Raw genomic sequence first — 20193 nt, forward strand, 5'->3', positions numbered from 1 at the left:
TTTGACCTGGAACATTTCGCTCACGGCCATACCACCCTGGACCAGCCCGATCTCGTCTGATCTCGGAAGCCAAGCAGGGTTGGGCCTGGTTAGTACTTGGATGGGAGACCGCCTGGGAATACCAGGTGCTGTGAGCATTTTCACACTTTTTCACCTGTCAAAAAAAAAAAAAAAAGAAGTTTTTCATTGAGATATCCCAATTTTGACCGAGCAAGTGGCGTGAAGGTACTCTTCACGAAAAGACAGTGTTTGATATAAAAAAGGCCGTTTTGACCTGGAACATTTCGCTCACGGCCATACCACCCTGGACCAGCCCGATCTCGTCTGATCTCGGAAGCCAAGCAGGGTTGGGCCTGGTTAGTACTTGGATGGGAGACCGCCTGGGAATACCAGGTGCTGTGAGCATTTTCACACTTTTTCACCTGTCAAAAAAAAAAAAAAAAGAAGTTTTTCATTGAGATATCCCAATTTTGACCGAGCAAGTGGCGTGAAGGTACTCTTCACGAAAAGACAGTGTTTGATATAAAAAAGGCCGTTTTGACCTGGAACATTTCGCTCACGGCCATACCACCCTGGACCAGCCCGATCTCGTCTGATCTCGGAAGCCAAGCAGGGTTGGGCCTGGTTAGTACTTGGATGGGAGACCGCCTGGGAATACCAGGTGCTGTGAGCATTTTCACACTTTTTCACCTGTCAAAAAAAAAAAAAAAAGAAGTTTTTCATTGAGATATCCCAATTTTGACCGAGCAAGTGGCGTGAAGGTACTCTTCACGAAAAGACAGTGTTTGATATAAAAAAGGCCGTTTTGACCTGGAACATTTCGCTCACGGCCATACCACCCTGGACCAGCCCGATCTCGTCTGATCTCGGAAGCCAAGCAGGGTTGGGCCTGGTTAGTACTTGGATGGGAGACCGCCTGGGAATACCAGGTGCTGTGAGCATTTTCACACTTTTTCACCTGTCAAAAAAAAAAAAAAAAGAAGTTTTTCATTGAGATATCCCAATTTTGACCGAGCAAGTGGCGTGAAGGTACTCTTCACGAAAAGACAGTGTTTGATATAAAAAAGGCCGTTTTGATTTGGAACATTTCGCTCACGGCCATACCACCCTGGACCAGCCCGATCTCGTCTGATCTCGGAAGCCAAGCAGGGTTGGGCCTGGTTAGTACTTGGATGGGAGACCGCCTGGGAATACCAGGTGCTGTGAGCATTTTCACACTTTTTCACCTGTCAAAAAAAAAAAAAAAAAAAAAAAAAAGAAGTTTTTCATTGAGATATCCCAATTTTGACCGAGCAAGTGGCGTGAAGGTACTCTTCACGAAAAGACAGTGTTTGATGCAAAAAAAGCAATTTATACGAGTTTTGACCTGGAACATTTCGCTCACGGCCATACCACCCTGGACCAGCCCGATCTCGTCTGATCTCGGAAGCCAAGCAGGGTTGGGCCTGGTTAGTACTTGGATGGGAGACCGCCTGGGAATACCAGGTGCTGTGAGCATTTTCACACTTTTTCACCTGTCAAAAAAAAAAAAAAAAAAAAAAAAAAGAAGTTTTTCATTGAGATATCCCAATTTTGACCGAGCAAGTGGCGTGAAGGTACTCTTCACGAAAAGACAGTGTTTGATATAAAAAAGGCCGTTTTGACCTGGAACATTTCGCTCACGGCCATACCACCCTGGACCAGCCCGATCTCGTCTGATCTCGGAAGCCAAGCAGGGTTGGGCCTGGTTAGTACTTGGATGGGAGACCGCCTGGGAATACCAGGTGCTGTGAGCATTTTCACACTTTTTCACCTGTCAAAAAAAAAAAAAAAAGAAGTTTTTCATTGAGATATCCCAATTTTGACCGAGCAAGTGGCGTGAAGGTACTCTTCACGAAAAGACAGTGTTTGATATAAAAAAGGCCGTTTTGACCTGGAACATTTCGCTCACGGCCATACCACCCTGGACCAGCCCGATCTCGTCTGATCTCGGAAGCCAAGCAGGGTTGGGCCTGGTTAGTACTTGGATGGGAGACCGCCTGGGAATACCAGGTGCTGTGAGCATTTTCACACTTTTTCACCTGTCAAAAAAAAAAAAAAAAGAAGTTTTTCATTGAGATATCCCAATTTTGACCGAGCAAGTGGCGTGAAGGTACTCTTCACGAAAAGACAGTGTTTGATATAAAAAAGGCCGTTTTGACCTGGAACATTTCGCTCACGGCCATACCACCCTGGACCAGCCCGATCTCGTCTGATCTCGGAAGCCAAGCAGGGTTGGGCCTGGTTAGTACTTGGATGGGAGACCGCCTGGGAATACCAGGTGCTGTGAGCATTTTCACACTTTTTCACCTGTCAAAAAAAAAAAAAAAAAAAAAAAAAAGAAGTTTTTCATTGAGATATCCCAATTTTGACCGAGCAAGTGGCGTGAAGGTACTCTTCACGAAAAGACAGTGTTTGATATAAAAAAGGCCGTTTTGACCTGGAACATTTCGCTCACGGCCATACCACCCTGGACCAGCCCGATCTCGTCTGATCTCGGAAGCCAAGCAGGGTTGGGCCTGGTTAGTACTTGGATGGGAGACCGCCTGGGAATACCAGGTGCTGTGAGCATTTTCACACTTTTTCACCTGTCAAAAAAAAAAAAAAAAAAAAAAAAAAAGAAGTTTTTCATTGAGATATCCCAATTTTGACCGAGCAAGTGGCGTGAAGGTACTCTTCACGAAAAGACAGTGTTTGATGCAAAAAAAGCAATTTATACGAGTTTTGACCTGGAACATTTCGCTCACGGCCATACCACCCTGGACCAGCCCGATCTCGTCTGATCTCGGAAGCCAAGCAGGGTTGGGCCTGGTTAGTACTTGGATGGGAGACCGCCTGGGAATACCAGGTGCTGTGAGCATTTTCACACTTTTTCACCTGTCAAAAAAAAAAAAAAAAAAAAAAAAAAAGAAGTTTTTCATTGAGATATCCCAATTTTGACCGAGCAAGTGGCGTGAAGGTACTCTTCACGAAAAGACAGTGTTTGATATAAAAAAGGCCGTTTTGACCTGGAACATTTCGCTCACGGCCATACCACCCTGGACCAGCCCGATCTCGTCTGATCTCGGAAGCCAAGCAGGGTTGGGCCTGGTTAGTACTTGGATGGGAGACCGCCTGGGAATACCAGGTGCTGTGAGCATTTTCACACTTTTTCACCTGTCAAAAAAAAAAAAAAAAAAAAAAAAAAGAAGTTTTTCATTGAGATATCCCAATTTTGACCGAGCAAGTGGCGTGAAGGTACTCTTCACGAAAAGACAGTGTTTGATGCAAAAAAAGCAATTTATACGAGTTTTGACCTGGAACATTTCGCTCACGGCCATACCACCCTGGACCAGCCCGATCTCGTCTGATCTCGGAAGCCAAGCAGGGTTGGGCCTGGTTAGTACTTGGATGGGAGACCGCCTGGGAATACCAGGTGCTGTGAGCATTTTCACACTTTTTCACCTGTCAAAAAAAAAAAAAAAAAAAAAAAAAAGAAGTTTTTCATTGAGATATCCCAATTTTGACCGAGCAAGTGGCGTGAAGGTACTCTTCACGAAAAGACAGTGTTTGATATAAAAAAGGCCGTTTTGACCTGGAACATTTCGCTCACGGCCATACCACCCTGGACCAGCCCGATCTCGTCTGATCTCGGAAGCCAAGCAGGGTTGGGCCTGGTTAGTACTTGGATGGGAGACCGCCTGGGAATACCAGGTGCTGTGAGCATTTTCACACTTTTTCACCTGTCAAAAAAAAAAAAAAAAGAAGTTTTTCATTGAGATATCCCAATTTTGACCGAGCAAGTGGCGTGAAGGTACTCTTCACGAAAAGACAGTGTTTGATATAAAAAAGGCCGTTTTGACCTGGAACATTTCGCTCACGGCCATACCACCCTGGACCAGCCCGATCTCGTCTGATCTCGGAAGCCAAGCAGGGTTGGGCCTGGTTAGTACTTGGATGGGAGACCGCCTGGGAATACCAGGTGCTGTGAGCATTTTCACACTTTTTCACCTGTCAAAAAAAAAAAAAAAAAAAAAAAAAAAGAAGTTTTTCATTGAGATATCCCAATTTTGACCGAGCAAGTGGCGTGAAGGTACTCTTCACGAAAAGACAGTGTTTGATGCAAAAAAAGCAATTTATACGAGTTTTGACCTGGAACATTTCGCTCACGGCCATACCACCCTGGACCAGCCCGATCTCGTCTGATCTCGGAAGCCAAGCAGGGTTGGGCCTGGTTAGTACTTGGATGGGAGACCGCCTGGGAATACCAGGTGCTGTGAGCATTTTCACACTTTTTCACCTGTCAAAAAAAAAAAAAAAAGAAGTTTTTCATTGAGATATCCCAATTTTGACCGAGCAAGTGGCGTGAAGGTACTCTTCACGAAAAGACAGTGTTTGATATAAAAAAGGCCGTTTTGACCTGGAACATTTCGCTCACGGCCATACCACCCTGGACCAGCCCGATCTCGTCTGATCTCGGAAGCCAAGCAGGGTTGGGCCTGGTTAGTACTTGGATGGGAGACCGCCTGGGAATACCAGGTGCTGTGAGCATTTTCACACTTTTTCACCTGTCAAAAAAAAAAAAAAAAAAAAAAAAAAGAAGTTTTTCATTGAGATATCCCAATTTTGACCGAGCAAGTGGCGTGAAGGTACTCTTCACGAAAAGACAGTGTTTGATATAAAAAAGGCCGTTTTGACCTGGAACATTTCGCTCACGGCCATACCACCCTGGACCAGCCCGATCTCGTCTGATCTCGGAAGCCAAGCAGGGTTGGGCCTGGTTAGTACTTGGATGGGAGACCGCCTGGGAATACCAGGTGCTGTGAGCATTTTCACACTTTTTCACCTGTCAAAAAAAAAAAAAAAAGAAGTTTTTCATTGAGATATCCCAATTTTGACCGAGCAAGTGGCGTGAAGGTACTCTTCACGAAAAGACAGTGTTTGATATAAAAAAGGCCGTTTTGACCTGGAACATTTCGCTCACGGCCATACCACCCTGGACCAGCCCGATCTCGTCTGATCTCGGAAGCCAAGCAGGGTTGGGCCTGGTTAGTACTTGGATGGGAGACCGCCTGGGAATACCAGGTGCTGTGAGCATTTTCACACTTTTTCACCTGTCAAAAAAAAAAAAAAAAAAAAAAAAAAAGAAGTTTTTCATTGAGATATCCCAATTTTGACCGAGCAAGTGGCGTGAAGGTACTCTTCACGAAAAGACAGTGTTTGATGCAAAAAAAGCAATTTATACGAGTTTTGACCTGGAACATTTCGCTCACGGCCATACCACCCTGGACCAGCCCGATCTCGTCTGATCTCGGAAGCCAAGCAGGGTTGGGCCTGGTTAGTACTTGGATGGGAGACCGCCTGGGAATACCAGGTGCTGTGAGCATTTTCACACTTTTTCACCTGTCAAAAAAAAAAAAAAAAAAAAAAAAAAAGAAGTTTTTCATTGAGATATCCCAATTTTGACCGAGCAAGTGGCGTGAAGGTACTCTTCACGAAAAGACAGTGTTTGATATAAAAAAGGCCGTTTTGACCTGGAACATTTCGCTCACGGCCATACCACCCTGGACCAGCCCGATCTCGTCTGATCTCGGAAGCCAAGCAGGGTTGGGCCTGGTTAGTACTTGGATGGGAGACCGCCTGGGAATACCAGGTGCTGTGAGCATTTTCACACTTTTTCACCTGTCAAAAAAAAAAAAAAAAAAAAAAAAAAAGAAGTTTTTCATTGAGATATCCCAATTTTGACCGAGCAAGTGGCGTGAAGGTACTCTTCACGAAAAGACAGTGTTTGATGCAAAAAAAGCAATTTATACGAGTTTTGACCTGGAACATTTCGCTCACGGCCATACCACCCTGGACCAGCCCGATCTCGTCTGATCTCGGAAGCCAAGCAGGGTTGGGCCTGGTTAGTACTTGGATGGGAGACCGCCTGGGAATACCAGGTGCTGTGAGCATTTTCACACTTTTTCACCTGTCAAAAAAAAAAAAAAAAAAAAAAAAAAGAAGTTTTTCATTGAGATATCCCAATTTTGACCGAGCAAGTGGCGTGAAGGTACTCTTCACGAAAAGACAGTGTTTGATATAAAAAAGGCCGTTTTGACCTGGAACATTTCGCTCACGGCCATACCACCCTGGACCAGCCCGATCTCGTCTGATCTCGGAAGCCAAGCAGGGTTGGGCCTGGTTAGTACTTGGATGGGAGACCGCCTGGGAATACCAGGTGCTGTGAGCATTTTCACACTTTTTCACCTGTCAAAAAAAAAAAAAAAAAAAAAAAAAAGAAGTTTTTCATTGAGATATCCCAATTTTGACCGAGCAAGTGGCGTGAAGGTACTCTTCACGAAAAGACAGTGTTTGATGCAAAAAAAGCAATTTATACGAGTTTTGACCTGGAACATTTCGCTCACGGCCATACCACCCTGGACCAGCCCGATCTCGTCTGATCTCGGAAGCCAAGCAGGGTTGGGCCTGGTTAGTACTTGGATGGGAGACCGCCTGGGAATACCAGGTGCTGTGAGCATTTTCACACTTTTTCACCTGTCAAAAAAAAAAAAAAAAAAAAAAAAAAAGAAGTTTTTCATTGAGATATCCCAATTTTGACCGAGCAAGTGGCGTGAAGGTACTCTTCACGAAAAGACAGTGTTTGATATAAAAAAGGCCGTTTTGACCTGGAACATTTCGCTCACGGCCATACCACCCTGGACCAGCCCGATCTCGTCTGATCTCGGAAGCCAAGCAGGGTTGGGCCTGGTTAGTACTTGGATGGGAGACCGCCTGGGAATACCAGGTGCTGTGAGCATTTTCACACTTTTTCACCTGTCAAAAAAAAAAAAAAAAGAAGTTTTTCATTGAGATATCCCAATTTTGACCGAGCAAGTGGCGTGAAGGTACTCTTCACGAAAAGACAGTGTTTGATATAAAAAAGGCCGTTTTGACCTGGAACATTTCGCTCACGGCCATACCACCCTGGACCAGCCCGATCTCGTCTGATCTCGGAAGCCAAGCAGGGTTGGGCCTGGTTAGTACTTGGATGGGAGACCGCCTGGGAATACCAGGTGCTGTGAGCATTTTCACACTTTTTCACCTGTCAAAAAAAAAAAAAAAAAAAAAAAAAAGAAGTTTTTCATTGAGATATCCCAATTTTGACCGAGCAAGTGGCGTGAAGGTACTCTTCACGAAAAGACAGTGTTTGATGCAAAAAAAGCAATTTATACGAGTTTTGACCTGGAACATTTCGCTCACGGCCATACCACCCTGGACCAGCCCGATCTCGTCTGATCTCGGAAGCCAAGCAGGGTTGGGCCTGGTTAGTACTTGGATGGGAGACCGCCTGGGAATACCAGGTGCTGTGAGCATTTTCACACTTTTTCACCTGTCAAAAAAAAAAAAAAAAGAAGTTTTTCATTGAGATATCCCAATTTTGACCGAGCAAGTGGCGTGAAGGTACTCTTCACGAAAAGACAGTGTTTGATATAAAAAAGGCCGTTTTGACCTGGAACATTTCGCTCACGGCCATACCACCCTGGACCAGCCCGATCTCGTCTGATCTCGGAAGCCAAGCAGGGTTGGGCCTGGTTAGTACTTGGATGGGAGACCGCCTGGGAATACCAGGTGCTGTGAGCATTTTCACACTTTTTCACCTGTCAAAAAAAAAAAAAAAAAAAAAAAAAAGAAGTTTTTCATTGAGATATCCCAATTTTGACCGAGCAAGTGGCGTGAAGGTACTCTTCACGAAAAGACAGTGTTTGATATAAAAAAGGCCGTTTTGACCTGGAACATTTCGCTCACGGCCATACCACCCTGGACCAGCCCGATCTCGTCTGATCTCGGAAGCCAAGCAGGGTTGGGCCTGGTTAGTACTTGGATGGGAGACCGCCTGGGAATACCAGGTGCTGTGAGCATTTTCACACTTTTTCACCTGTCAAAAAAAAAAAAAAAAGAAGTTTTTCATTGAGATATCCCAATTTTGACCGAGCAAGTGGCGTGAAGGTACTCTTCACGAAAAGACAGTGTTTGATATAAAAAAGGCCGTTTTGACCTGGAACATTTCGCTCACGGCCATACCACCCTGGACCAGCCCGATCTCGTCTGATCTCGGAAGCCAAGCAGGGTTGGGCCTGGTTAGTACTTGGATGGGAGACCGCCTGGGAATACCAGGTGCTGTGAGCATTTTCACACTTTTTCACCTGTCAAAAAAAAAAAAAAAAAAAAAAAAAAGAAGTTTTTCATTGAGATATCCCAATTTTGACCGAGCAAGTGGCGTGAAGGTACTCTTCACGAAAAGACAGTGTTTGATGCAAAAAAAGCAATTTATACGAGTTTTGACCTGGAACATTTCGCTCACGGCCATACCACCCTGGACCAGCCCGATCTCGTCTGATCTCGGAAGCCAAGCAGGGTTGGGCCTGGTTAGTACTTGGATGGGAGACCGCCTGGGAATACCAGGTGCTGTGAGCATTTTCACACTTTTTCACCTGTCAAAAAAAAAAAAAAAAAGAAGTTTTTCATTGAGATATCCCAATTTTGACCGAGCAAGTGGCGTGAAGGTACTCTTCACGAAAAGACAGTGTTTGATATAAAAAAGGCCGTTTTGACCTGGAACATTTCGCTCACGGCCATACCACCCTGGACCAGCCCGATCTCGTCTGATCTCGGAAGCCAAGCAGGGTTGGGCCTGGTTAGTACTTGGATGGGAGACCGCCTGGGAATACCAGGTGCTGTGAGCATTTTCACACTTTTTCACCTGTCAAAAAAAAAAAAAAAAAAAAAAAAAAGAAGTTTTTCATTGAGATATCCCAATTTTGACCGAGCAAGTGGCGTGAAGGTACTCTTCACGAAAAGACAGTGTTTGATGCAAAAAAAGCAATTTATACGAGTTTTGACCTGGAACATTTCGCTCACGGCCATACCACCCTGGACCAGCCCGATCTCGTCTGATCTCGGAAGCCAAGCAGGGTTGGGCCTGGTTAGTACTTGGATGGGAGACCGCCTGGGAATACCAGGTGCTGTGAGCATTTTCACACTTTTTCACCTGTCAAAAAAAAAAAAAAAAAAAAAAAAAAGAAGTTTTTCATTGAGATATCCCAATTTTGACCGAGCAAGTGGCGTGAAGGTACTCTTCACGAAAAGACAGTGTTTGATATAAAAAAGGCCGTTTTGACCTGGAACATTTCGCTCACGGCCATACCACCCTGGACCAGCCCGATCTCGTCTGATCTCGGAAGCCAAGCAGGGTTGGGCCTGGTTAGTACTTGGATGGGAGACCGCCTGGGAATACCAGGTGCTGTGAGCATTTTCACACTTTTTCACCTGTCAAAAAAAAAAAAAAAAGAAGTTTTTCATTGAGATATCCCAATTTTGACCGAGCAAGTGGCGTGAAGGTACTCTTCACGAAAAGACAGTGTTTGATATAAAAAAGGCCGTTTTGACCTGGAACATTTCGCTCACGGCCATACCACCCTGGACCAGCCCGATCTCGTCTGATCTCGGAAGCCAAGCAGGGTTGGGCCTGGTTAGTACTTGGATGGGAGACCGCCTGGGAATACCAGGTGCTGTGAGCATTTTCACACTTTTTCACCTGTCAAAAAAAAAAAAAAAAGAAGTTTTTCATTGAGATATCCCAATTTTGACCGAGCAAGTGGCGTGAAGGTACTCTTCACGAAAAGACAGTGTTTGATATAAAAAAGGCCGTTTTGACCTGGAACATTTCGCTCACGGCCATACCACCCTGGACCAGCCCGATCTCGTCTGATCTCGGAAGCCAAGCAGGGTTGGGCCTGGTTAGTACTTGGATGGGAGACCGCCTGGGAATACCAGGTGCTGTGAGCATTTTCACACTTTTTCACCTGTCAAAAAAAAAAAAAAAAGAAGTTTTTCATTGAGATATCCCAATTTTGACCGAGCAAGTGGCGTGAAGGTACTCTTCACGAAAAGACAGTGTTTGATATAAAAAAGGCCGTTTTGACCTGGAACATTTCGCTCACGGCCATACCACCCTGGACCAGCCCGATCTCGTCTGATCTCGGAAGCCAAGCAGGGTTGGGCCTGGTTAGTACTTGGATGGGAGACCGCCTGGGAATACCAGGTGCTGTGAGCATTTTCACACTTTTTCACCTGTCAAAAAAAAAAAAAAAAGAAGTTTTTCATTGAGATATCCCAATTTTGACCGAGCAAGTGGCGTGAAGGTACTCTTCACGAAAAGACAGTGTTTGATATAAAAAAGGCCGTTTTGACCTGGAACATTTCGCTCACGGCCATACCACCCTGGACCAGCCCGATCTCGTCTGATCTCGGAAGCCAAGCAGGGTTGGGCCTGGTTAGTACTTGGATGGGAGACCGCCTGGGAATACCAGGTGCTGTGAGCATTTTCACACTTTTTCACCTGTCAAAAAAAAAAAAAAAAGAAGTTTTTCATTGAGATATCCCAATTTTGACCGAGCAAGTGGCGTGAAGGTACTCTTCACGAAAAGACAGTGTTTGATATAAAAAAGGCCGTTTTGACCTGGAACATTTCGCTCACGGCCATACCACCCTGGACCAGCCCGATCTCGTCTGATCTCGGAAGCCAAGCAGGGTTGGGCCTGGTTAGTACTTGGATGGGAGACCGCCTGGGAATACCAGGTGCTGTGAGCATTTTCACACTTTTTCACCTGTCAAAAAAAAAAAAAAAAAAAAAAAAAAGAAGTTTTTCATTGAGATATCCCAATTTTGACCGAGCAAGTGGCGTGAAGGTACTCTTCACGAAAAGACAGTGTTTGATGCAAAAAAAGCAATTTATACGAGTTTTGACCTGGAACATTTCGCTCACGGCCATACCACCCTGGACCAGCCCGATCTCGTCTGATCTCGGAAGCCAAGCAGGGTTGGGCCTGGTTAGTACTTGGATGGGAGACCGCCTGGGAATACCAGGTGCTGTGAGCATTTTCACACTTTTTCACCTGTCAAAAAAAAAAAAAAAAAAAAAAAAAAGAAGTTTTTCATTGAGATATCCCAATTTTGACCGAGCAAGTGGCGTGAAGGTACTCTTCACGAAAAGACAGTGTTTGATATAAAAAAGGCCGTTTTGACCTGGAACATTTCGCTCACGGCCATACCACCCTGGACCAGCCCGATCTCGTCTGATCTCGGAAGCCAAGCAGGGTTGGGCCTGGTTAGTACTTGGATGGGAGACCGCCTGGGAATACCAGGTGCTGTGAGCATTTTCACACTTTTTCACCTGTCAAAAAAAAAAAAAAAAGAAGTTTTTCATTGAGATATCCCAATTTTGACCGAGCAAGTGGCGTGAAGGTACTCTTCACGAAAAGACAGTGTTTGATATAAAAAAGGCCGTTTTGACCTGGAACATTTCGCTCACGGCCATACCACCCTGGACCAGCCCGATCTCGTCTGATCTCGGAAGCCAAGCAGGGTTGGGCCTGGTTAGTACTTGGATGGGAGACCGCCTGGGAATACCAGGTGCTGTGAGCATTTTCACACTTTTTCACCTGTCAAAAAAAAAAAAAAAAGAAGTTTTTCATTGAGATATCCCAATTTTGACCGAGCAAGTGGCGTGAAGGTACTCTTCACGAAAAGACAGTGTTTGATATAAAAAAGGCCGTTTTGACCTGGAACATTTCGCTCACGGCCATACCACCCTGGACCAGCCCGATCTCGTCTGATCTCGGAAGCCAAGCAGGGTTGGGCCTGGTTAGTACTTGGATGGGAGACCGCCTGGGAATACCAGGTGCTGTGAGCATTTTCACACTTTTTCACCTGTCAAAAAAAAAAAAAAAAGAAGTTTTTCATTGAGATATCCCAATTTTGACCGAGCAAGTGGCGTGAAGGTACTCTTCACGAAAAGACAGTGTTTGATATAAAAAAGGCCGTTTTGACCTGGAACATTTCGCTCACGGCCATACCACCCTGGACCAGCCCGATCTCGTCTGATCTCGGAAGCCAAGCAGGGTTGGGCCTGGTTAGTACTTGGATGGGAGACCGCCTGGGAATACCAGGTGCTGTGAGCATTTTCACACTTTTTCACCTGTCAAAAAAAAAAAAAAAAGAAGTTTTTCATTGAGATATCCCAATTTTGACCGAGCAAGTGGCGTGAAGGTACTCTTCACGAAAAGACAGTGTTTGATATAAAAAAGGCCGTTTTGACCTGGAACATTTCGCTCACGGCCATACCACCCTGGACCAGCCCGATCTCGTCTGATCTCGGAAGCCAAGCAGGGTTGGGCCTGGTTAGTACTTGGATGGGAGACCGCCTGGGAATACCAGGTGCTGTGAGCATTTTCACACTTTTTCACCTGTCAAAAAAAAAAAAAAAAGAAGTTTTTCATTGAGATATCCCAATTTTGACCGAGCAAGTGGCGTGAAGGTACTCTTCACGAAAAGACAGTGTTTGATATAAAAAAGGCCGTTTTGACCTGGAACATTTCGCTCACGGCCATACCACCCTGGACCAGCCCGATCTCGTCTGATCTCGGAAGCCAAGCAGGGTTGGGCCTGGTTAGTACTTGGATGGGAGACCGCCTGGGAATACCAGGTGCTGTGAGCATTTTCACACTTTTTCACCTGTCAAAAAAAAAAAAAAAAGAAGTTTTTCATTGAGATATCCCAATTTTGACCGAGCAAGTGGCGTGAAGGTACTCTTCACGAAAAGACAGTGTTTGATATAAAAAAGGCCGTTTTGACCTGGAACATTTCGCTCACGGCCATACCACCCTGGACCAGCCCGATCTCGTCTGATCTCGGAAGCCAAGCAGGGTTGGGCCTGGTTAGTACTTGGATGGGAGACCGCCTGGGAATACCAGGTGCTGTGAGCATTTTCACACTTTTTCACCTGTCAAAAAAAAAAAAAAAAGAAGTTTTTCATTGAGATATCCCAATTTTGACCGAGCAAGTGGCGTGAAGGTACTCTTCACGAAAAGACAGTGTTTGATATAAAAAAGGCCGTTTTGACCTGGAACATTTCGCTCACGGCCATACCACCCTGGACCAGCCCGATCTCGTCTGATCTCGGAAGCCAAGCAGGGTTGGGCCTGGTTAGTACTTGGATGGGAGACCGCCTGGGAATACCAGGTGCTGTGAGCATTTTCACACTTTTTCACCTGTCAAAAAAAAAAAAAAAAAAAAAAAAAAGAAGTTTTTCATTGAGATATCCCAATTTTGACCGAGCAAGTGGCGTGAAGGTACTCTTCACGAAAAGACAGTGTTTGATGCAAAAAAAGCAATTTATACGAGTTTTGACCTGGAACATTTCGCTCACGGCCATACCACCCTGGACCAGCCCGATCTCGTCTGATCTCGGAAGCCAAGCAGGGTTGGGCCTGGTTAGTACTTGGATGGGAGACCGCCTGGGAATACCAGGTGCTGTGAGCATTTTCACACTTTTTCACCTGTCAAAAAAAAAAAAAAAAAAAAAAAAAAAGAAGTTTTTCATTGAGATATCCCAATTTTGACCGAGCAAGTGGCGTGAAGGTACTCTTCACGAAAAGACAGTGTTTGATGCAAAAAAAGCAATTTATACGAGTTTTGACCTGGAACATTTCGCTCACGGCCATACCACCCTGGACCAGCCCGATCTCGTCTGATCTCGGAAGCCAAGCAGGGTTGGGCCTGGTTAGTACTTGGATGGGAGACCGCCTGGGAATACCAGGTGCTGTGAGCATTTTCACACTTTTTCACCTGTCAAAAAAAAAAAAAAAAGAAGTTTTTCATTGAGATATCCCAATTTTGACCGAGCAAGTGGCGTGAAGGTACTCTTCACGAAAAGACAGTGTTTGATATAAAAAAGGCCGTTTTGAGCTGGAACATTTCGCTCACGGCCATACCACCCTGGACCAGCCCGATCTCGTCTGATCTCGGAAGCCAAGCAGGGTTGGGCCTGGTTAGTACTTGGATGGGAGACCGCCTGGGAATACCAGGTGCTGTGAGCATTTTCACACTTTTTCACCTGTCAAAAAAAAAAAAAAAAGAAGTTTTTCATTGAGATATCCCAATTTTGACCGAGCAAGTGGCGTGAAGGTACTCTTCACGAAAAGACAGTGTTTGATATAAAAAAGGCCGTTTTGACCTGGAACATTTCGCTCACGGCCATACCACCCTGGACCAGCCCGATCTCGTCTGATCTCGGAAGCCAAGCAGGGTTGGGCCTGGTTAGTACTTGGATGGGAGACCGCCTGGGAATACCAGGTGCTGTGAGCATTTTCACACTTTTTCACCTGTCAAAAAAAAAAAAAAAAAAAAAAAAAAGAAGTTTTTCATTGAGATATCCCAATTTTGACCGAGCAAGTGGCGTGAAGGTACTCTTCACGAAAAGACAGTGTTTGATGCAAAAAAAGCAATTTATACGAGTTTTGACCTGGAACATTTCGCTCACGGCCATACCACCCTGGACCAGCCCGATCTCGTCTGATCTCGGAAGCCAAGCAGGGTTGGGCCTGGTTAGTACTTGGATGGGAGACCGCCTGGGAATACCAGGTGCTGTGAGCATTTTCACACTTTTTCACCTGTCAAAAAAAAAAAAAAAAAAAAAAAAAAAGAAGTTTTTCATTGAGATATCCCAATTTTGACCGAGCAAGTGGCGTGAAGGTACTCTTCACGAAAAGACAGTGTTTGATATAAAAAAGGCCGTTTTGACCTGGAACATTTCGCTCACGGCCATACCACCCTGGACCAGCCCGATCTCGTCTGATCTCGGAAGCCAAGCAGGGTTGGGCCTGGTTAGTACTTGGATGGGAGACCGCCTGGGAATACCAGGTGCTGTGAGCATTTTCACACTTTTTCACCTGTCAAAAAAAAAAAAAAAAGAAGTTTTTCATTGAGATATCCCAATTTTGACCGAGCAAGTGGCGTGAAGGTACTCTTCACGAAAAGACAGTGTTTGATGCAAAAAAAGCAATTTATACGAGTTTTGACCTGGAACATTTCGCTCACGGCCATACCACCCTGGACCAGCCCGATCTCGTCTGATCTCGGAAGCCAAGCAGGGTTGGGCCTGGTTAGTACTTGGATGGGAGACCGCCTGGGAATACCAGGTGCTGTGAGCATTTTCACACTTTTTCACCTGTCAAAAAAAAAAAAGAAAAAAAAAAAAAGAAGTTTTTCATTGAGATATCCCAATTTTGACCGAGCAAGTGGCGTGAAGGTACTCTTCACGAAAAGACAGTGTTTGATGCAAAAAAAGCAATTTATACGAGTTTTGACCTGGAACATTTCGCTCACGGCCATACCACCCTGGACCAGCCCGATCTCGTCTGATCTCGGAAGCCAAGCAGGGTTGGGCCTGGTTAGTACTTGGATGGGAGACCGCCTGGGAATACCAGGTGCTGTGAGCATTTTCACACTTTTTCACCTGTCAAAAAAAAAAAAAAAAGAAGTTTTTCATTGAGATATCCCAATTTTGACCGAGCAAGTGGCGTGAAGGTACTCTTCACGAAAAGACAGTGTTTGATATAAAAAAGGCCGTTTTGACCTGGAACATTTCGCTCACGGCCATACCACCCTGGACCAGCCCGATCTCGTCTGATCTCGGAAGCCAAGCAGGGTTGGGCCTGGTTAGTACTTGGATGGGAGACCGCCTGGGAATACCAGGTGCTGTGAGCATTTTCACACTTTTTCACCTGTCAAAAAAAAAAAAAAAAGAAGTTTTTCATTGAGATATCCCAATTTTGACCGAGCAAGTGGCGTGAAGGTACTCTTCACGAAAAGACAGTGTTTGATATAAAAAAGGCCGTTTTGACCTGGAACATTTCGCTCACGGCCATACCACCCTGGACCAGCCCGATCTCGTCTGATCTCGGAAGCCAAGCAGGGTTGGGCCTGGTTAGTACTTGGATGGGAGACCGCCTGGGAATACCAGGTGCTGTGAGCATTTTCACACTTTTTCACCTGTCAAAAAAAAAAAAAAAAAAAAAAAAAAGAAGTTTTTCATTGAGATATCCCAATTTTGACCGAGCAAGTGGCGTGAAGGTACTCTTCACGAAAAGACAGTGTTTGATGCAAAAAAAGCAATTTATACGAGTTTTGACCTGGAACATTTCGCTCACGGCCATACCACCCTGGACCAGCCCGATCTCGTCTGATCTCGGAAGCCAAGCAGGGTTGGGCCTGGTTAGTACTTGGATGGGAGACCGCCTGGGAATACCAGGTGCTGTGAGCATTTTCACACTTTTTCACCTGTCAAAAAAAAAAAAGAAAAAAAAAAAAAAGAAGTTTTTCATTGAGATATCCCAATTTTGACCGAGCAAGTGGCGTGAAGGTACTCTTCACGAAAAGACAGTGTTTGATGCAAAAAAAGCAATTTATACGAGTTTTGACCTGGAACATTTCGCTCACGGCCATACCACCCTGGACCAGCCCGATCTCGTCTGATCTCGGAAGCCAAGCAGGGTTGGGCCTGGTTAGTACTTGGATGGGAGACCGCCTGGGAATACCAGGTGCTGTGAGCATTTTCACACTTTTTCACCTGTCAAAAAAAAAAAAAAAAGAAGTTTTTCATTGAGATATCCCAATTTTGACCGAGCAAGTGGCGTGAAGGTACTCTTCACGAAAAGACAGTGTTTGATGCAAAAAAAGCAATTTATACGAGTTTTGACCTGGAACATTTCGCTCACGGCCATACCACCCTGGACCAGCCCGATCTCGTCTGATCTCGGAAGCCAAGCAGGGTTGGGCCTGGTTAGTACTTGGATGGGAGACCGCCTGGGAATACCAGGTGCTGTGAGCATTTTCACACTTTTTCACCTGTCAAAAAAAAAAAAAAAAAATAAAAAAAAAGAAGTTTTTCATTGAGATATCCCAATTTTGACCGAGCAAGTGGCGTGAAGGTACTCTTCACGAAAAGACAGTGTTTGATATAAAAAAGGCCGTTTTGACCTGGAACATTTCGCTCACGGCCATACCACCCTGGACCAGCCCGATCTCGTCTGATCTCGGAAGCCAAGCAGGGTTGGGCCTGGTTAGTACTTGGATGGGAGACCGCCTGGGAATACCAGGTGCTGTGAGCAAAACTACCCCCCATTACACACAGGAACAGTAGAGCCTAAGACTCGTCCTTTCCATGGGAACAAAGGGGATAGCAACAGCCTCGGCAGCCTAAGACTGTTCCTCCATGATCAGGAACAGCAACAGCACAAATACTGGTCCTCCATGGGAACAAAGGGAATAGCAACAGCCTCGGCAGTCTAAGACTATTCCTCCATGATCAGGAACAGTAGCGGTCTAAGACTGGTACTCCATGGGAACAAAGGGAACAGCAGCGACGGTCTGGCAGTCTAAGACTATCCCTCCATGATGCAAGGAACAGCAGCACGTAAAACTGGTCCTCCCTGGTTGTATATGGCGAGAACTGGGGACTCCAGGTGAGAACTGGGCTGTGTCAGACTGTTCTTCCATGAGAAAGGAAAAGCAACAGCGCAATACTGGTCCTCCATGGGGAAAGGGAATAGCGACAGCCTCGGCAGTATAAGACTATTCCTCCATGTTCAAGGAACAATTGCAGTCTAAGTCTCGTCCTTCATGGGAAAAAAGGGAGCAGCAGCAGTCTTGAAACGGGGGCTTCCCCTCGCCGGAGGGCAGGGAAGTCTATACTTTAAGGAGTGCAGGTGCGTGCAATTTGTGGTGTGCTGCATGGTCTGGAGCTGGGGGTTTTGGGAGTTTTTTTTTTTGAGTTTTTAATCGTTATTTTGGTCATTTTCATTTACTTTTTTCAGTTCTTTTGTTTGTTCCCCTCCCAGTAAACTTACTGGGAGGTGGATTTTTTGTTTTTTGTGAGCATGGCTCAAAGGACGGACAACACGGCATCGGACACTGGAATGGACACGACAAAGGCAAGACAAAGTTTGAAAGAATCTGTAAATAATAGAAAGAACGAAGAAAGAAGAATGAAATTTATGAAAGAACTCACTGTGGTGTTGGAGTTGACGGAGGGAGCACAAATCACGCCACTAGCTTTTTTGAAATCGACTCAGGAGGTGTGCGGCTCCATAGTAGCGTGCAGACTCATCTCGAAGGACAAATATGAAGTAACCGTCAGTACCACTAAAGCGAAGGAGCGGCTCCTGGACGGGTACTGCATTGGAGGAGTCAGGGTTCACGCCCGTGACATCTCGGTGGATGAGCTGGTCGTGTCCTTCATGGGGCTGCCGGCTTATATCGAGGACGAGGAGATCCTGGCCAAGCTCTACGCCTGGGGGGTCTCTGCGGTCTCCGAGGTGAGGAGGAGAATGTGGCCGGGGACGAACGTGGCGGACGGCACCAGGTTTGTACGGGTAAGGTTCACGGACACGGTGCAGTCCTTACCGTATTCTGTCAGGTTTGACACCGCGGGGGGCCCCGAGTACTTCAGGGTAATACACGACAGGCAGGTGCGGGTGTGTAGGGGGTGTCTCCAGCCTGGCCATATTCTGAGGGAGTGCCCTGACTTTCTGTGCCGCAACTGCGGGAGCCAGGGGCATTACGCGCGCGAGTGCGTCGCGCAGCGGGCCCCGAAGTGCAGAGAGTGCCGCATGTTCCGCCACTTATGTCCGTGTGGTGCGGGTGACAGAGAGGAGGACAGAGGGGAGGACAGAGGGGAGGACAGGGAGGACGCCATTGGAGGAGAGAGCAGTGACGTGGCCCAGAACGTGCCCGCAACTGCTCTCTCCGAAGTAGAGGAGTTTTTGGAGGAGGAGGCTGTGGAGGAGTCAGGGGAGCCAGAGGTGTCTGGCTCCTCTTGCTCCTCTGACTCCTCAGACGAGGAGGCGTCCGTCGCACTGGAGATGGTGCTCGGCTCAGCGCTGGCGTCTGGGAAGGTGGGAGCAGGACAAACTGCTCCTCCTGACCAGAGGGAGGGGACTCGTGAGGGTCCAACTCCTAAGCCCGTGGAGGAAGAGGCTGAACCCGGGAGGAGGATGGGTGCGGGACAGGCCCCGCATCTTACCTCCAAAGGGGGGGACATCACCACAGGGCTGGGTGATGATCCCAAGCTCCAGTCGGACGGTGGTAAGAGGGGACAGGTGGAGAAGAAGGATAAGAAAGGGGCAAGACGCAGGAAGCAGGTGGCAGGAGACGGAGAGGGCGCTGCTGCTGAGAGCGGCTCTGCCTCCTCCGTTCCAACCACTTCAAAAGCGCCAGCAGAAAGCTCCATCAACCCACCATCCTCCACACGCAGCTCTGCCCCACGAGGTGAGCTCGAGACTGTTTTTAATGATGACTTCATGGATTTCTCCACCCGTGAAGTCAGAAAAAGAGTGTGGCAGTCGGATGCGACGGGCGCCAAAAAGAAGTCTAAATAAAAGATGGGTTACATCCTCCAAGGTCTCCTCTTAATGGCGTTCTCCTTGTCCTCTTGGAACGCAGGCGGCCTGCGGAGCCCAGTGCGGATGCAGAGCGCGTTACACTTTTCCAAGTGGGACGTGCTCTGCATCCAAGAAACGCACTGGGATGTCAGCCACGCGCAACAAGTGCGGAGCATGGGAGTAGGCTCTGTATTTTGGGCCCTGGGCACGGCGTGCTCGCGCGGTGTGGCCACGGTGGTGAGGCCTGGTGTCTTAGGCCAACCCACCCTGGTACACGCCGACCCAGAGGGCTCCTTCCTGGTCCTGGACTTCACGGACACAGTGAAGTTCAGACTAATTAACATCTACGCCCCGAACGATGATGGTCTGAGGAGGCAATTCTTCAAAAAAATATTTCGCTTTGCGAACGACAATACAATCATAATCGGTGACTTTAATACAACACTTTGCAAGACAGACATCGGCATTAACAACTCTTTTAAAAACAGCACTGCCAGGACAGCCCTGTTGGAAGAAGCCGCCAGCAGGAACCTGACGGAGGTGTGGCGGTTCGTCCACCCCTTCCTGAAGGATTTCTCCAGGCGGCAGGTCGTCCAGGGCGTCCTGAAGCAGTCCCGCATTGACCTCTGTTTTGCCTCCTCAGACCTGGCACAGAGAGTCAGTGGTGCTTCCTACAAGTGGTCAGGCTTGAGTGATCACTCCACTTTAGATATTTATTTTGGGTTAGTTTCATCACCGAGGAATGGAGGACTGTGGGTCCTAAACAGCTCCATCCTCGGTGATGAAACTTTTTGTAGGAAAATGGACTTTTTGTTTGATGTATTTGACATGGAGCTGGAGCTGATCGACAGCGTGGTCGATTGGTGGCCGACGGCAAAAACACGCATTAAAAAGCTCTGTGTCAATTACAGCAAACACAAGGCGTGGCTGTCGA

At 46.6% G+C, this 20193-nt stretch overlaps 62 non-coding genes across 62 annotated transcripts; all 62 read left to right on the top strand.

Moving 5' to 3' along the window:
- Positions 1-18: 18 nt before the first annotated feature.
- LOC140376732 (5S ribosomal RNA) lies at positions 19-137 on the top strand. Its single transcript, XR_011929901.1, has one exon. It is a non-coding gene; the product is annotated as a 5S ribosomal RNA (ribosomal RNA).
- A 149-nt stretch (positions 138-286) lies between these two features.
- On the top strand, positions 287-405 carry LOC140376734 (5S ribosomal RNA). Its single transcript, XR_011929902.1, has one exon. It is a non-coding gene; the product is annotated as a 5S ribosomal RNA (ribosomal RNA).
- Positions 406-554: 149 nt separating this feature from the next.
- LOC140376735 (5S ribosomal RNA) lies at positions 555-673 on the top strand. Its single transcript, XR_011929903.1, has one exon. It is a non-coding gene; the product is annotated as a 5S ribosomal RNA (ribosomal RNA).
- A 149-nt stretch (positions 674-822) lies between these two features.
- Positions 823-941, top strand: LOC140376736 (5S ribosomal RNA). The gene has a single exon (XR_011929904.1). It is a non-coding gene; the product is annotated as a 5S ribosomal RNA (ribosomal RNA).
- A 149-nt stretch (positions 942-1090) lies between these two features.
- On the top strand, positions 1091-1209 carry LOC140376737 (5S ribosomal RNA). Its single transcript, XR_011929905.1, has one exon. It is a non-coding gene; the product is annotated as a 5S ribosomal RNA (ribosomal RNA).
- A 169-nt stretch (positions 1210-1378) lies between these two features.
- LOC140376738 (5S ribosomal RNA) lies at positions 1379-1497 on the top strand. The gene has a single exon (XR_011929906.1). It is a non-coding gene; the product is annotated as a 5S ribosomal RNA (ribosomal RNA).
- Positions 1498-1656: 159 nt separating this feature from the next.
- On the top strand, positions 1657-1775 carry LOC140376739 (5S ribosomal RNA). The gene has a single exon (XR_011929907.1). It is a non-coding gene; the product is annotated as a 5S ribosomal RNA (ribosomal RNA).
- A 149-nt stretch (positions 1776-1924) lies between these two features.
- Positions 1925-2043, top strand: LOC140376740 (5S ribosomal RNA). The gene has a single exon (XR_011929908.1). It is a non-coding gene; the product is annotated as a 5S ribosomal RNA (ribosomal RNA).
- A 149-nt stretch (positions 2044-2192) lies between these two features.
- On the top strand, positions 2193-2311 carry LOC140376741 (5S ribosomal RNA). Its single transcript, XR_011929909.1, has one exon. It is a non-coding gene; the product is annotated as a 5S ribosomal RNA (ribosomal RNA).
- Positions 2312-2470: 159 nt separating this feature from the next.
- Positions 2471-2589, top strand: LOC140376742 (5S ribosomal RNA). Its single transcript, XR_011929910.1, has one exon. It is a non-coding gene; the product is annotated as a 5S ribosomal RNA (ribosomal RNA).
- Positions 2590-2759: 170 nt separating this feature from the next.
- LOC140376744 (5S ribosomal RNA) lies at positions 2760-2878 on the top strand. Its single transcript, XR_011929912.1, has one exon. It is a non-coding gene; the product is annotated as a 5S ribosomal RNA (ribosomal RNA).
- Positions 2879-3038: 160 nt separating this feature from the next.
- Positions 3039-3157, top strand: LOC140376745 (5S ribosomal RNA). Its single transcript, XR_011929913.1, has one exon. It is a non-coding gene; the product is annotated as a 5S ribosomal RNA (ribosomal RNA).
- A 169-nt stretch (positions 3158-3326) lies between these two features.
- Positions 3327-3445, top strand: LOC140376746 (5S ribosomal RNA). The gene has a single exon (XR_011929914.1). It is a non-coding gene; the product is annotated as a 5S ribosomal RNA (ribosomal RNA).
- Positions 3446-3604: 159 nt separating this feature from the next.
- On the top strand, positions 3605-3723 carry LOC140376747 (5S ribosomal RNA). The gene has a single exon (XR_011929915.1). It is a non-coding gene; the product is annotated as a 5S ribosomal RNA (ribosomal RNA).
- Positions 3724-3872: 149 nt separating this feature from the next.
- LOC140376748 (5S ribosomal RNA) lies at positions 3873-3991 on the top strand. Its single transcript, XR_011929916.1, has one exon. It is a non-coding gene; the product is annotated as a 5S ribosomal RNA (ribosomal RNA).
- Positions 3992-4161: 170 nt separating this feature from the next.
- Positions 4162-4280, top strand: LOC140376750 (5S ribosomal RNA). The gene has a single exon (XR_011929917.1). It is a non-coding gene; the product is annotated as a 5S ribosomal RNA (ribosomal RNA).
- A 149-nt stretch (positions 4281-4429) lies between these two features.
- LOC140376751 (5S ribosomal RNA) lies at positions 4430-4548 on the top strand. Its single transcript, XR_011929918.1, has one exon. It is a non-coding gene; the product is annotated as a 5S ribosomal RNA (ribosomal RNA).
- A 159-nt stretch (positions 4549-4707) lies between these two features.
- LOC140376752 (5S ribosomal RNA) lies at positions 4708-4826 on the top strand. Its single transcript, XR_011929919.1, has one exon. It is a non-coding gene; the product is annotated as a 5S ribosomal RNA (ribosomal RNA).
- A 149-nt stretch (positions 4827-4975) lies between these two features.
- On the top strand, positions 4976-5094 carry LOC140376753 (5S ribosomal RNA). The gene has a single exon (XR_011929920.1). It is a non-coding gene; the product is annotated as a 5S ribosomal RNA (ribosomal RNA).
- Positions 5095-5264: 170 nt separating this feature from the next.
- LOC140376754 (5S ribosomal RNA) lies at positions 5265-5383 on the top strand. The gene has a single exon (XR_011929921.1). It is a non-coding gene; the product is annotated as a 5S ribosomal RNA (ribosomal RNA).
- A 160-nt stretch (positions 5384-5543) lies between these two features.
- Positions 5544-5662, top strand: LOC140376756 (5S ribosomal RNA). Its single transcript, XR_011929923.1, has one exon. It is a non-coding gene; the product is annotated as a 5S ribosomal RNA (ribosomal RNA).
- Positions 5663-5832: 170 nt separating this feature from the next.
- LOC140376757 (5S ribosomal RNA) lies at positions 5833-5951 on the top strand. Its single transcript, XR_011929924.1, has one exon. It is a non-coding gene; the product is annotated as a 5S ribosomal RNA (ribosomal RNA).
- A 159-nt stretch (positions 5952-6110) lies between these two features.
- On the top strand, positions 6111-6229 carry LOC140376758 (5S ribosomal RNA). The gene has a single exon (XR_011929925.1). It is a non-coding gene; the product is annotated as a 5S ribosomal RNA (ribosomal RNA).
- Positions 6230-6398: 169 nt separating this feature from the next.
- On the top strand, positions 6399-6517 carry LOC140376759 (5S ribosomal RNA). Its single transcript, XR_011929926.1, has one exon. It is a non-coding gene; the product is annotated as a 5S ribosomal RNA (ribosomal RNA).
- Positions 6518-6677: 160 nt separating this feature from the next.
- Positions 6678-6796, top strand: LOC140376760 (5S ribosomal RNA). Its single transcript, XR_011929927.1, has one exon. It is a non-coding gene; the product is annotated as a 5S ribosomal RNA (ribosomal RNA).
- Positions 6797-6945: 149 nt separating this feature from the next.
- On the top strand, positions 6946-7064 carry LOC140376761 (5S ribosomal RNA). The gene has a single exon (XR_011929928.1). It is a non-coding gene; the product is annotated as a 5S ribosomal RNA (ribosomal RNA).
- Positions 7065-7233: 169 nt separating this feature from the next.
- LOC140376762 (5S ribosomal RNA) lies at positions 7234-7352 on the top strand. Its single transcript, XR_011929929.1, has one exon. It is a non-coding gene; the product is annotated as a 5S ribosomal RNA (ribosomal RNA).
- Positions 7353-7501: 149 nt separating this feature from the next.
- On the top strand, positions 7502-7620 carry LOC140376763 (5S ribosomal RNA). The gene has a single exon (XR_011929930.1). It is a non-coding gene; the product is annotated as a 5S ribosomal RNA (ribosomal RNA).
- Positions 7621-7779: 159 nt separating this feature from the next.
- Positions 7780-7898, top strand: LOC140376764 (5S ribosomal RNA). Its single transcript, XR_011929932.1, has one exon. It is a non-coding gene; the product is annotated as a 5S ribosomal RNA (ribosomal RNA).
- A 149-nt stretch (positions 7899-8047) lies between these two features.
- LOC140376765 (5S ribosomal RNA) lies at positions 8048-8166 on the top strand. Its single transcript, XR_011929933.1, has one exon. It is a non-coding gene; the product is annotated as a 5S ribosomal RNA (ribosomal RNA).
- A 169-nt stretch (positions 8167-8335) lies between these two features.
- On the top strand, positions 8336-8454 carry LOC140376767 (5S ribosomal RNA). The gene has a single exon (XR_011929935.1). It is a non-coding gene; the product is annotated as a 5S ribosomal RNA (ribosomal RNA).
- A 150-nt stretch (positions 8455-8604) lies between these two features.
- On the top strand, positions 8605-8723 carry LOC140376768 (5S ribosomal RNA). The gene has a single exon (XR_011929936.1). It is a non-coding gene; the product is annotated as a 5S ribosomal RNA (ribosomal RNA).
- A 169-nt stretch (positions 8724-8892) lies between these two features.
- On the top strand, positions 8893-9011 carry LOC140376769 (5S ribosomal RNA). The gene has a single exon (XR_011929937.1). It is a non-coding gene; the product is annotated as a 5S ribosomal RNA (ribosomal RNA).
- A 159-nt stretch (positions 9012-9170) lies between these two features.
- On the top strand, positions 9171-9289 carry LOC140376771 (5S ribosomal RNA). The gene has a single exon (XR_011929938.1). It is a non-coding gene; the product is annotated as a 5S ribosomal RNA (ribosomal RNA).
- Positions 9290-9438: 149 nt separating this feature from the next.
- LOC140376772 (5S ribosomal RNA) lies at positions 9439-9557 on the top strand. The gene has a single exon (XR_011929939.1). It is a non-coding gene; the product is annotated as a 5S ribosomal RNA (ribosomal RNA).
- A 149-nt stretch (positions 9558-9706) lies between these two features.
- LOC140376773 (5S ribosomal RNA) lies at positions 9707-9825 on the top strand. The gene has a single exon (XR_011929940.1). It is a non-coding gene; the product is annotated as a 5S ribosomal RNA (ribosomal RNA).
- A 149-nt stretch (positions 9826-9974) lies between these two features.
- On the top strand, positions 9975-10093 carry LOC140376774 (5S ribosomal RNA). Its single transcript, XR_011929941.1, has one exon. It is a non-coding gene; the product is annotated as a 5S ribosomal RNA (ribosomal RNA).
- Positions 10094-10242: 149 nt separating this feature from the next.
- LOC140376775 (5S ribosomal RNA) lies at positions 10243-10361 on the top strand. The gene has a single exon (XR_011929942.1). It is a non-coding gene; the product is annotated as a 5S ribosomal RNA (ribosomal RNA).
- Positions 10362-10510: 149 nt separating this feature from the next.
- Positions 10511-10629, top strand: LOC140376776 (5S ribosomal RNA). Its single transcript, XR_011929943.1, has one exon. It is a non-coding gene; the product is annotated as a 5S ribosomal RNA (ribosomal RNA).
- Positions 10630-10798: 169 nt separating this feature from the next.
- On the top strand, positions 10799-10917 carry LOC140376777 (5S ribosomal RNA). The gene has a single exon (XR_011929944.1). It is a non-coding gene; the product is annotated as a 5S ribosomal RNA (ribosomal RNA).
- Positions 10918-11076: 159 nt separating this feature from the next.
- Positions 11077-11195, top strand: LOC140376779 (5S ribosomal RNA). Its single transcript, XR_011929946.1, has one exon. It is a non-coding gene; the product is annotated as a 5S ribosomal RNA (ribosomal RNA).
- A 149-nt stretch (positions 11196-11344) lies between these two features.
- Positions 11345-11463, top strand: LOC140376780 (5S ribosomal RNA). Its single transcript, XR_011929947.1, has one exon. It is a non-coding gene; the product is annotated as a 5S ribosomal RNA (ribosomal RNA).
- Positions 11464-11612: 149 nt separating this feature from the next.
- On the top strand, positions 11613-11731 carry LOC140376781 (5S ribosomal RNA). The gene has a single exon (XR_011929948.1). It is a non-coding gene; the product is annotated as a 5S ribosomal RNA (ribosomal RNA).
- A 149-nt stretch (positions 11732-11880) lies between these two features.
- On the top strand, positions 11881-11999 carry LOC140376782 (5S ribosomal RNA). The gene has a single exon (XR_011929949.1). It is a non-coding gene; the product is annotated as a 5S ribosomal RNA (ribosomal RNA).
- Positions 12000-12148: 149 nt separating this feature from the next.
- Positions 12149-12267, top strand: LOC140376783 (5S ribosomal RNA). Its single transcript, XR_011929950.1, has one exon. It is a non-coding gene; the product is annotated as a 5S ribosomal RNA (ribosomal RNA).
- Positions 12268-12416: 149 nt separating this feature from the next.
- On the top strand, positions 12417-12535 carry LOC140376785 (5S ribosomal RNA). Its single transcript, XR_011929952.1, has one exon. It is a non-coding gene; the product is annotated as a 5S ribosomal RNA (ribosomal RNA).
- A 149-nt stretch (positions 12536-12684) lies between these two features.
- On the top strand, positions 12685-12803 carry LOC140376786 (5S ribosomal RNA). Its single transcript, XR_011929953.1, has one exon. It is a non-coding gene; the product is annotated as a 5S ribosomal RNA (ribosomal RNA).
- A 149-nt stretch (positions 12804-12952) lies between these two features.
- LOC140376787 (5S ribosomal RNA) lies at positions 12953-13071 on the top strand. The gene has a single exon (XR_011929954.1). It is a non-coding gene; the product is annotated as a 5S ribosomal RNA (ribosomal RNA).
- A 169-nt stretch (positions 13072-13240) lies between these two features.
- LOC140376788 (5S ribosomal RNA) lies at positions 13241-13359 on the top strand. The gene has a single exon (XR_011929955.1). It is a non-coding gene; the product is annotated as a 5S ribosomal RNA (ribosomal RNA).
- Positions 13360-13529: 170 nt separating this feature from the next.
- Positions 13530-13648, top strand: LOC140376789 (5S ribosomal RNA). Its single transcript, XR_011929956.1, has one exon. It is a non-coding gene; the product is annotated as a 5S ribosomal RNA (ribosomal RNA).
- Positions 13649-13797: 149 nt separating this feature from the next.
- LOC140376791 (5S ribosomal RNA) lies at positions 13798-13916 on the top strand. Its single transcript, XR_011929958.1, has one exon. It is a non-coding gene; the product is annotated as a 5S ribosomal RNA (ribosomal RNA).
- A 149-nt stretch (positions 13917-14065) lies between these two features.
- LOC140376792 (5S ribosomal RNA) lies at positions 14066-14184 on the top strand. The gene has a single exon (XR_011929959.1). It is a non-coding gene; the product is annotated as a 5S ribosomal RNA (ribosomal RNA).
- A 169-nt stretch (positions 14185-14353) lies between these two features.
- LOC140376793 (5S ribosomal RNA) lies at positions 14354-14472 on the top strand. The gene has a single exon (XR_011929960.1). It is a non-coding gene; the product is annotated as a 5S ribosomal RNA (ribosomal RNA).
- Positions 14473-14632: 160 nt separating this feature from the next.
- On the top strand, positions 14633-14751 carry LOC140376794 (5S ribosomal RNA). Its single transcript, XR_011929961.1, has one exon. It is a non-coding gene; the product is annotated as a 5S ribosomal RNA (ribosomal RNA).
- A 159-nt stretch (positions 14752-14910) lies between these two features.
- On the top strand, positions 14911-15029 carry LOC140376795 (5S ribosomal RNA). Its single transcript, XR_011929962.1, has one exon. It is a non-coding gene; the product is annotated as a 5S ribosomal RNA (ribosomal RNA).
- A 169-nt stretch (positions 15030-15198) lies between these two features.
- Positions 15199-15317, top strand: LOC140376797 (5S ribosomal RNA). The gene has a single exon (XR_011929963.1). It is a non-coding gene; the product is annotated as a 5S ribosomal RNA (ribosomal RNA).
- A 149-nt stretch (positions 15318-15466) lies between these two features.
- LOC140376798 (5S ribosomal RNA) lies at positions 15467-15585 on the top strand. Its single transcript, XR_011929964.1, has one exon. It is a non-coding gene; the product is annotated as a 5S ribosomal RNA (ribosomal RNA).
- A 149-nt stretch (positions 15586-15734) lies between these two features.
- LOC140376799 (5S ribosomal RNA) lies at positions 15735-15853 on the top strand. Its single transcript, XR_011929965.1, has one exon. It is a non-coding gene; the product is annotated as a 5S ribosomal RNA (ribosomal RNA).
- A 169-nt stretch (positions 15854-16022) lies between these two features.
- LOC140376800 (5S ribosomal RNA) lies at positions 16023-16141 on the top strand. The gene has a single exon (XR_011929966.1). It is a non-coding gene; the product is annotated as a 5S ribosomal RNA (ribosomal RNA).
- Positions 16142-16311: 170 nt separating this feature from the next.
- LOC140376801 (5S ribosomal RNA) lies at positions 16312-16430 on the top strand. The gene has a single exon (XR_011929967.1). It is a non-coding gene; the product is annotated as a 5S ribosomal RNA (ribosomal RNA).
- A 159-nt stretch (positions 16431-16589) lies between these two features.
- On the top strand, positions 16590-16708 carry LOC140376803 (5S ribosomal RNA). The gene has a single exon (XR_011929969.1). It is a non-coding gene; the product is annotated as a 5S ribosomal RNA (ribosomal RNA).
- Positions 16709-16869: 161 nt separating this feature from the next.
- On the top strand, positions 16870-16988 carry LOC140376804 (5S ribosomal RNA). The gene has a single exon (XR_011929970.1). It is a non-coding gene; the product is annotated as a 5S ribosomal RNA (ribosomal RNA).
- The last annotated feature ends 3205 nt before the right edge of the window (positions 16989-20193 follow it).

This window comes from Eucyclogobius newberryi, unplaced genomic scaffold, assembly GCF_026437365.1.
Source record: "Eucyclogobius newberryi isolate DKJ021-1_F unplaced genomic scaffold, fEucNew1.0.hap1 SCAF_380, whole genome shotgun sequence".
Taxonomy (NCBI): domain Eukaryota; kingdom Metazoa; phylum Chordata; class Actinopteri; order Gobiiformes; family Gobiidae; genus Eucyclogobius; species Eucyclogobius newberryi.